Consider the following 9,645-nt stretch of genomic DNA (forward strand, 5'->3'; position numbering starts at 1 on the left):
GTTAAAGGTGCAAAGCAATCAAACGGGGCAGTAATTTGCCTATGTCAATAAATATCCAGCCCCCTCCTTTGAAAGGCACCTTCCCACTCTCAAAAGCAAGAGACCGATGCTAGATACCAGGATCCTCCAGGAACTGCCTGTATAAAGTGCTACACGCCCCCACTCCAGTACTGGCCCCAGGCAGCACCTCCAGACAGGAGCACGGCCACTCCAGAGTAGCTAATTTGCGTCTGTGCACAACCGTGGGATCGACCCATCCCTGTCCACATGGGCAGGGCTGGCTCTAGTTTTTTTGCCACCCAAAGGAAAAAAAACAACCTCAGAGAGCTGCCCCTGGAATGCCGTCATGCCGCACTCTGCAGTTGTGCCAGTAAGTGAGCAGCGTGAGGAGCAGAGGGGACCAGGCCATGGCGGGAATCCAGATGAGCTCGGCTTCCTGAGGCAAACGGGTCTGTGGCTGGGACCCTCCGATTCTCTCTTAAACCCCCAGTGCTGCAGAACGGCCCCTTCATGCAAATCAGCCCCCTGCTCACTGGCTGCTGCTGGCACCTCCCTCACCCATATGAGAGGGACACAGGGACTGGAGATTCAGGCCTGATTTTCCTCCTAATGACACTCATTAAAGTCACTGAAGATGATGGAGAGAAACTGGCACAGCTGAGGGAAGACTCAGGCCCCTCCATGTAAACCCCCATATTCAATGAAGTACAACATGGCTACTTTTCCATTTACAAGGAAAAAAGAAAGAGAAATCCCAGAGCCCAGGACGTCCCACTGATCCCATTGAACCTCCCTGAGTCTGCCCTGACAGCATCAAAGGACCAGTACCTACATTATGGTTAGAAACGTACCCCACATGGGTGCTGACCGAGGGGGGACGGGTCTATTCCTAGTGATCAGCTAGTGCAGCTTTCAAAGCCGTCAGCAGTGTTCCCAGTAGGAATCCCTGGGCCAATGGCACAGGACTGTAGGGGTGTGATGAGGCGGTTCTGGTGGGACCCAACTGAGAGTGCCAATTCAGGACCAATTGCTCAAACAGGGCAGTCACAGCCCTAGGCTGGGGTTTTTCCACCTCTAAGGCAAACCAAACCAGCCAGACAAAAAGGACTTTGGTTTCACCCCACTGGCTAACCACAAGTCACACAAGCAATTCCCTTAGACACTCCAGTCTCCCAGTATCACCACCAGTGCACTCGTCCTGGGGATGAATGGTTATGAAAACCAACACCCCAGTAAAAGAAAAAGGTTCTCTCGATCCCAAAGAACCAAGCCCCAGACCCAGGTCAATATACATATCAGATCTTACCCACAAATCACGCTGTTGCCAATCCTTTAGAATCTAAAATCTAAAGGTTTATTCATAAAGGGAAAAAGGTAGAGATGAGAGCTAGAATTGGTTAAATGGAATCAATTACATACAGTAATGGCACAGTTCTTAGTTCAGGCTTGCAGCAGTGATGGCATAAACTGCAGGTTCAAATCAAGTCTCTGGAGTACATCCCCCGCTGGGATGGGTCATTCAGTCCTTTGTTCAGAGCTTCAGTTTGTAGCAAAGTCCCTCCAGAGGTAAGAAGCAGGATTGAAGACAAGATGGAGATGCGGCATTAGCCTTATATAGGCTTTTCCAGGAGTAAGAACCTCTTTGTCCTTACTGTGGAAAATTACAGCAAAATGGAGTCTGGAGTCACATGGGCCAGTCCCTGCATACTTTGCTGAGTCACAAGGCGTATTTGCCTTCTCTCCACGGGTCAATTGTGTATCTGATGGTCCTTAATGGGCCATCAAGCAGGCTAAGCAGAGCTAACACCAACTTGTCTGGGATATCACCCAGAAGCACATCACCAACTTGAAATACAGACAGTATAGAGCCAATATACATAACTTCAACTAAAAATGATACATGCACACAGACAGCATAATCTTAATCAGCAACCCATAACCTGGTCTTAGACACCTTATATGACCCCCCTTACCTAAGATTTGGTGCCACTACGGGACCTTGGTTGCAACCCACGTTCTATATGGTCCCAATTTATATCAATAACGTCACAAGGGGAAGAGCCAGTACTCTGGGTGTTAACTGAAAAGGGACTGGCCCTGTCAGACCCCAGCCCAGCAGGGCAGCAGGGGAAGGGAAGAGCTGTATTTCAGGGGGGAAACTCTCATGGGATTCGGTTTGGACAAGGGAAGAAGACACCTGGTTAGCATCTAGCATTATTATTTATTGTTTGGATCACGGTTGGTCTGGGCACCCCAGCCACGGCCCAGGACCCCATTGTACAAGGCGCTGTACGAACGCAGACCAAAGAGACGGGCTGTGTCCCAAAGAGCTCACAATCCAAGTGTAAGACAAAGGGGAAAAGGTCCTCGCAGAACTACCAGGAAGTGTGCTCCCGAGAGGTACTTCCCAGGGTTCAGCTCACGGGGATGCCTGCTGCAGAGGTTATTGTGTGTGCATGTTTCCCACGGGCTTGGATACGATCGGTGTCTGACGGCACTTCCTTTCCCCCTGTTCACAACCTTCCTTCCCTCTACACTGTAAGAAACCCAGGAATTGGGAGGAATCAGAGACCCCAAAAGAGATGATGCTAATAACGATTGTTGCTGTTGTTTGGGGTAATCTTGGATGGAATAACTGCGAGTGCCTAGTGCATAACAGAGCCCAGGATGCCCCCCTCCCCATGTTTCCTGCAGCTTGTAGCTACAGGTGCATTACAACGGGCACTGGCCAGTCTCTCGGCTTTGGCATATTACAGACGATGAGCCCCCCCTGCTGGGTAGAGTTATATCTGCAGTGAGCTCTTACCCTAACCAGCATGGTGTTCAGGGGCACCCAGGGTGCAAGGTGCTGCACACGCTCTGCTCTATTCCCTGTCTGGTTCCAACAGGCTGCACATCACACCAAGAGCTTCCCACAGCACTGACCAGACTCTGTCTGCCAAACTCACCCCGTATGTTAAAGGCACAGTCCCTACTACCATGTCTTCCCTTGCCAGCCAAAAGTTAATTTGGACCTATATTATAACGCCATGCAGTGTCTTCGGGGACCAATGTGTCAAACGCATGAATGGTGTCTGTCCAATTGCGGTGGGCTCCAGGGGGGAGGGTTACCACAGACAAAAAGCTCTGGGGGATGCTTGCCCCTAGCACTGCAAACAACTCCAGAGCAGCCCCCCCACCACCAGGGGTGGTTTGCAAATACGGGGTCAGGCTGGGTTTTCCACAGAGCAGGAAGCAACGAAAGGGCTTTTGTTATCAAAGGATGAGCATGAACTGACACAGGCTCTTCTTTTTCATTCAACAAATGGACAGACCCTGGGTCCTATGGGAACCCCAACCGTCACCTACAGTTGGAAAGACTTCAGCCTACGAGGGCCCCATAACACTGACGCAGGGGGAGTCAACTTTTTTTTGTCAAGGTCCAAATTTCTTAGTCAAGGCATATTCAAGGTCCAGACTCCAGCGAAAATAATAAAAAATAACAATAATTATAATAATAAGTAAATAAAAAGATTTCAGAGTCTGTTCAAAAGCATCAGGCACTCCAGATGTGGCCCACAGTCCACCTATTGACTATCCCTGCACTGACGGGTGATTCCTGGTATGTTTAGTGTGTTTAAATCTGCTTATTATTATACGTTTTCTCTGTGATGCTTTTGGGCTATGACTAAATATGAGTGATTAGAAAGAGCTGTTTGGGCTACTGGTAAATGACACCTGTCATAGCACCCGGAGAGAACACAGGGCACAGGCACCGGCTGTTAGGCAGACTGGCTTGCTGGGGATATCACCATGTATGGGAGGGGGCTGTGCACCCTTAAACCCCCCAGTCAAAAGGTAGCAGGACATGTGTCCCTGCTCGGCGACAGGTGACGGCTGGAGGCCTGAGGCCTTCCTGGGCATGCCTGGAACGGACCACGGAGGGTGCTACAGGTGCAGTTACACTGTCACATTGATAACACAAACAGCACACTGGCACAAACAGCGAGAACCAGCCTAATAACGCAACTTATGAACATTGTCCAAGGTGGGTGAGGGAATATAAGAGGTATTACCTCACTCACCTTGTCTCTATTATCTTGGGAATGACACAGCTACACTAACACTGCATGTAACAATGCGTCTCCCTTCACACCCCGTCTCCTCTCCAGACGGAAGCCCTCGTCAGGACATGGGACATGTTTTCTTTGATAACAGTAGGTTTATGTCTCACTTCCCCATCTGACTGTGTCACTGTGATTCTGAGCTCTGCTGCTGTCCCACACCTGACAGTAATAATCAGCCTCGTCCTGCGCCTGGACTCCAGTGATGGTTAACGTGGCCGTGTTCCCGGAGCTGGCCCCAGAGAATCGATCAGGGATTCCAGAGGGTCTGCTGCTACTATAATATATAACGAGTAGTGGGGCGCTGCCAGGTTTCTGTTGGTACCACTGCACGTTCTTGCTACCAATGATGTTCCCTGAGCAGGTGAGTTGAGCCTTTTGCCCTAGAGACACTGACACTGAGGGCGGCTGAGTCAGCACGTACTGGGCGACAAAACCTGCAACAGGAGGAGAAAATTCATGAATAAAATGACTCAGCATTGACTTTATCCCCAGTCAACATGATCTGTAGGCAGCCACAGGGAAAACAAACATCATGTATCACCTGAGCAGTAAGTGAGCAGCACGAGGAGCAGAGGGGCCCAGGCCATGGTGGGAAGCCAGAGGAGCTCGGCTTCCTGAGGCAAAAGGGTCTCTGGTTGGAACCCTCCGATTCTCTCTTAAACCCCCAGGGCTGGAGAACGGCCCCTTCATGCAAATCTGCCGCTTGCTTGCTAGCTACTAAAGCCTCCTCATTCACCCCTGTGAGAGGGCCAGAGACATGGAGAAAAGATTCTGGGACCAAGTCTCCTCTGCTCTACACTGGTATAAATCCCAGGTAACTCCACTGAACTTTACCTTGTAAAAGTGGAGCAACTGAAAGGAGAATCAGCCCCTTTCTGTATAAATATTTAAAAAGTTAGAACAGGTATTGTTGAGCTCAGGCTGCCCTGCTGAGGCATACAGAGCTTGCACCTCAAAAGCATAAAAGGATCATTAAACACTGTGGTTAGACATATTATATCAGTGTTGGCACTGCCTTGGGGAAAGGTTAAGTTTCTGGGGACCAGCCACTGCAGTTTCAAAGCTTTGCTCAGTTTCTGGTAGGAATCTCCTCCTGTAAAGCTTTGGGAATGGAAAGGTGGATGAGGTGTCTGGTGGCTGGTGGTGTAAATGCAGAGCAGAATAGGAGTTGGGAAAGCAAAGGGCTCAGTCGGTAAGAGATCGTCCTGCACACTGAGGGGCTCACACCATCAGATCCTAGGGCAGAGTTGGAGCCACGGACGGGAAGGGGGGTAGTTCAGGGGATAGTTTGTGTGTGTTCAATTTGGACAGGTTTCTGCTTAGTGCTGTTTCATGGACAGGCACCTGCTTAGTCTGTATCAGCAGGGAGCAAATGTCACCAGAGAATTACTGGAAAGCGTCCCCTTGAGACACCCTCCTGAGACACTGAGGAATGACACATGGAGAGTGTGTATGTCCTATGGGCTCCTCCTATTGTGATGTCTGATGGCACCTGCTCTCCTCCAGTTCCCACCCGCTTCACCTGCCCCTCTCTGCCCACAAGGAAAGAAGGGAAAATGGGGAACCTGGGAGGTGTCAGGAAAAGAGCATCACTGTTATGATTGTTGTAGCCCCCCCATAGTATCCCTCCCCAGCAGCATGTGGCCAAATGATTCATTACAACTAATGCCCAGTGTCTCCTGTTTGGCATGTTCTAGCTGAAGAGCTCCCTCTAATGGCCAGCGCTACACTTGCAGAAGTGATCTCTTGCCCCAGCTGACAGTTTTACCAACGTTTCCTTTTCTAATTCCAGCTCCCCAGGCCAGCTCAGGACCTTGGTTCCTATTCCCCAGCCCAGATTTGCCTTCTCACTGAATTTTTAACATAAGAACATAAGAACGGCCGTACTGGGTCAGACCAAAGGTCCATCTAGCCCAGTATCTGTCTACCGACAGTGGCCAATGCCAGGTGCCCCAGAGGGAGTGAACCTAACAGGCAATGATCAAGTGATCTCACTCCTGCCGTCCATCTCCATCCTCTGAAGGATGTAATGTCATGTGAACTTGCTCTGCATTAGCACAGCCATTCCTGGTGACCCCGAAACGCTGCAGTCGGCCCTGTGCACCTCAGACAGCCCATAGGGATGCCAAGCTGGGAGGGGCGTTAGAACTAAGGTGGGGACTGCTGGGGACAGGGAAGGCTGGAAGCAGTGGGTAGCTGTGTGCTTGAATGTTTGAGGCTTTCAGGCATGCTAAGGTCATGTTTTCAATATCTTTTCTGCAATCCCGAGGGCTAGAAATTTCCTTACCTAGTCACTGAAAGCCGAGGTGCTCATGGACTCACTGGACTCCAGAATCTGGGGCTTTTAGCAAAACCCCTAATTAGTTCGCTATGGTAACTCTGATGAAGGACAATGAAGATGGGAAGTTAAAGGTTGAATTTGGCCCGTGTTCAATGGGAAGCAAGTGCTGAGAGTGGTGCCTGGGGATGATGGGCTCTCGGATGCCTGGGGTGCTGAGTAATTGGGCTGGATTTCCCTTACCACCCTGGCTGCTCTGTCAGCATCTCTCTTGTCAGCACCTCCTCCTTCCCCGTTCCCCTTCTCTGTGGGAGTCCCACGGGGCTCCCTCCTTGTTCTTTCCTTTTCTCTCTCTGAGCTTTATCCTTCAGTATCTCCATCCGCTCACATGGGGTCAGTATCACCTCTGTGCTGATACATTTCTCCACTCTGGCTGTGACAGGTTGGACCTCCCCATCGGGGTTGCCACCTGAGGTGCTGGGGTCTCACTGAGCCCGCCCTTTCCAGCTGCCTGGGCTTTCACACCCTGTTTTTGCTGTGCTAGGCTCTCAAGCCCTCTATAACACACACACACACACACACACACACACACACACACACACACACACACACACACGTAAGGCCACACCCAGCAGCAGATACAGATGGGCTCAATGGGTAGTGATCAATGGCTCGATGTCTAGTTGGCAGCTAGTATCAAGCGGAGTGCCCCAGGGGTCAGTCCTAGTACTGGTTTTGTTCAATTTTTTTATTAATGATCTGGATGATGGGATTAATTGCACCTTCAGCAAATTCACAGATTACACTAAACTATGGGGGCGAGGTCGATACGCTGGAGGGTAGGGATAGGTTCCAGAGTGACCTAGATAAATTGGAGGATTGGGCCAAAAGAAATCTGAAGAGGTTCAACAAGGACAAGTGCAGACTTCTGCTCTTAGGAAGAAAGAATCCCGTGCACTGCTACAGGCTGGGGACCGACTGGCTAAACAGCAGTTCTGCAGAAAAGGACCTAGGGGTTACACTGGATGGGAAGCTGGATATGAATCAGCAGTGTGCCCTTGTTGCCAAGACGGTTAATGGCATATTGGGCTGTATTAGTAGGAGCACTGCCAGCAGAGTGAGGGAAGTGATTATTCCCCTCTATTCAACATTTGTGAGGCCTCACCTGGAGTATTACATCCAGTTTTGGGCCCCCCACTACAGAAGGCATGTGGACAAATTGGAGAGAGTCCAGTGGAGGGTGACGAAAATGATTAGGGGGCTGGGGCACATGACTTACGAGGAGAGGCTGAGGGAACTGGGTTTATTTAGTCTGCAGAAGAGAAGAATGAGGGGGGATTTGATAGCTGCTTTCAACTGCCTGAAGGGGGGTTCCAAAGAGGATGGAGCTCGACTGTTCTCAGTGGTGGCAGATGAGAGAACAAGAAGCAATAGTCTCAAATTGCAGTGGGAGAGATCTAGGTTAGATATTAGGAAACACTATTTCACTAGGAGGGTGGTGAAGCACTGGAATGGGTTACCTAGGGAGGTGGTGGACTCTCCATCCTTAGAGGTTTTTAAGGCCTGGCTTGACAAAGCCCTGGCTGGGATGATTTAGTTGGTGTTGGTCCTGCTTTGAGCAGGGGGTTGGACTAGATGACCTCCTGAGGTCTCTTCCAACCCTAATATTCTATGATTCCATGAAGTCAGCTCTGTGTGAAAGGATTTACCCAGCACTTGTGTGCACACCCCCTTTGGGGAGTAAACCCAAAGTAATATTATTTTATGCTGTGTAAAAAGATCTGCACAGCGCAAGCTCATAAAAATTCTCCCCCTCCCTCAATGTGAGGAGAGATATGCACAGCTTCTTGTCCTCACAGTTAATAATTGTGCAAACTGGGTTTAATAATAAACAAAAACAGGTTTATTAACTATAAAGGGCAGATTTTAAGTGATCATAAGGGATTGAAAATAGAACAAGACAAATTGCTAAGCAAATAGAACAAAATGCGTACACTAAGCTTAAGATCTTAAAGAGACTCGTTTCAAGAAATAATTCCTCACCCTAAATGTTGTTTTAGGCAAGTTGCAGAGTCTCTATAGCTTAGAGTTCCAGTTATTTCTCTTGACAGACTAGACTCCTGTCTTAGTCTGGACTCAGCCCCAGCCTGTCCTACCGCTCAGTTCCTTTGTCTCGTCAGGCACTTTCAGCAGCCTTTCTTCTTGGGCAGGAAGGCAATGGAGACGGGTCTTGTTTGCCTTACTGCCCAGCCTGAAATAAGATTTACATATGGTGGGAATCTTTTGTTTCCCATTCTTGACCTCCCGCCCTCCTTTTAGTGGAAAATTATTAGAAATCCAAAATGGTGTTTAGTGCCAGGTGACAGGACCACCTGACCTAGTAGTGTCACAGCTAGGTCCCAGGACGCCTCTCAGAGAAGTTACTTTTTGTAGTTTCTAAGGAGGCCAATTCAATCATGGTGGATGTGACCCATTCCCAACAGTTGACAAGAAGGGGTGAGTATCAACAGAGGGAAAATCATTTTTTGTAGTGACCCAGCCACTCCCAGTCTTTATTCAGGCCTAATTTGATGGTGACAAGTTTGCAAATTAATTCCAGTTCTGCAGTAATTTTCCCTCTGTTGCTATTCACCCCTGTTGGGAATCCACCCTAATTGAATTGGCCTCGTTAGCACTGACCCCCTGCCCCCACTTGGTAAGGCACCTCCCATCGTTTCATGTGCTGTATATTTATACCTGCCTACTTTTTTTCACTCCATGCATCTGATGAAGTGGGTTATAGCCCACAAAAGCTTATGCCCAAATACATTTGTTAGTCTCTAAGGTGCCACAAGGAATCCTAGTTGTTTTATCTTCTAAGTCTTATTCTTTCTTCTTTATGGCCCATCAAGGCTAATGGCTTGTTGTCTGGTGCGTGTCTCCCAAATACACACACAGCTGCAATTGTTACACAGTCAATATTCCTAACTTTACATACAGAAATTATACATGCACAGAAATTGGATAATCCCATTAAGTCAATTGTAAGCTTTCCGATGATACCTTACCAGACCCATCTTCCATAAAATATATCTCAGTTATACCATATCTATATGATATGCATATTTCCATAAAGAATATTGGGTGTAACGTCACACCAGCCCTGTCTCCTGCTGCTCAGTCTTGCATCTGGCATGGTCTCTCCGGTATCCCACCCTTTAATGGCTCATCTGGTGTCAAGCTCACACTGGCCAAAACTAAGCTCAGAAATCTGCCCTGCCA

At 48.9% G+C, this 9,645-nt stretch overlaps 2 protein-coding genes and 1 gene segment (V, D, J or C); all 3 read right to left on the bottom strand.

The window, feature by feature from the left end:
* The window catches only part of LOC120386421 (immunoglobulin lambda-1 light chain-like), a 459,811-nt gene that overhangs the window by 206,681 nt on the left and 243,485 nt on the right, over positions 1–9,645 (bottom strand). The window lies entirely within an intron of this gene.
* The window catches only part of LOC120386422 (immunoglobulin lambda-1 light chain-like), a 482,696-nt gene that overhangs the window by 173,708 nt on the left and 299,343 nt on the right, over positions 1–9,645 (bottom strand). The window lies entirely within an intron of this gene.
* LOC120386423 overlaps positions 1–9,645 on the bottom strand; it is a 309,162-nt gene that overhangs the window by 151,553 nt on the left and 147,964 nt on the right.

Source organism: Mauremys reevesii, linkage group 18 (genome assembly GCF_016161935.1).
Source record: "Mauremys reevesii isolate NIE-2019 linkage group 18, ASM1616193v1, whole genome shotgun sequence".
Taxonomy (NCBI): Eukaryota; Metazoa; Chordata; order Testudines; family Geoemydidae; genus Mauremys; species Mauremys reevesii.